The sequence below is a fragment of the Chaetura pelagica genome, unplaced genomic scaffold, assembly GCF_000747805.2.
Source record: "Chaetura pelagica isolate M959 unplaced genomic scaffold, ChaPel_1.0 scaffold24, whole genome shotgun sequence".
NCBI lineage: Eukaryota > Metazoa > Chordata > Aves > Apodiformes > Apodidae > Chaetura > Chaetura pelagica.
In genome coordinates, this window is record NW_009953077.1 from 4134650 (window position 1) to 4134878 (window position 229).

Genomic DNA, 229 nt, shown 5'->3' on the forward strand with positions numbered 1-229 from the left:
AGGGAAGCTGGAGAGTCCAGCGGGTTCCTCCACAGTGAGCACTACGTCAGCAGGGCCCCCCACCACTGCTGGGTCTCCTGGATCCAGCTCACACACCAGCACATCCACAAATTCCTTGCGGCGGGAGGTGGGCAGGGGTCTGTGGGATGGTGATAGGGGTCAGCCCCTATCTGCTGCCACCCTCCCATCCCTCCGCTGGCACTGTCACCCCTCCGCGGCTCTTGCCCTC

At 64.6% G+C, this 229-nt stretch overlaps 1 protein-coding gene across 1 annotated transcript in view; it reads right to left on the reverse strand.

Annotated features, from left to right (window-relative positions):
* The window catches only part of MST1R (macrophage stimulating 1 receptor (c-met-related tyrosine kinase)), a 30881-nt gene that overhangs the window by 19416 nt on the left and 11236 nt on the right, over nucleotides 1-229 (reverse strand).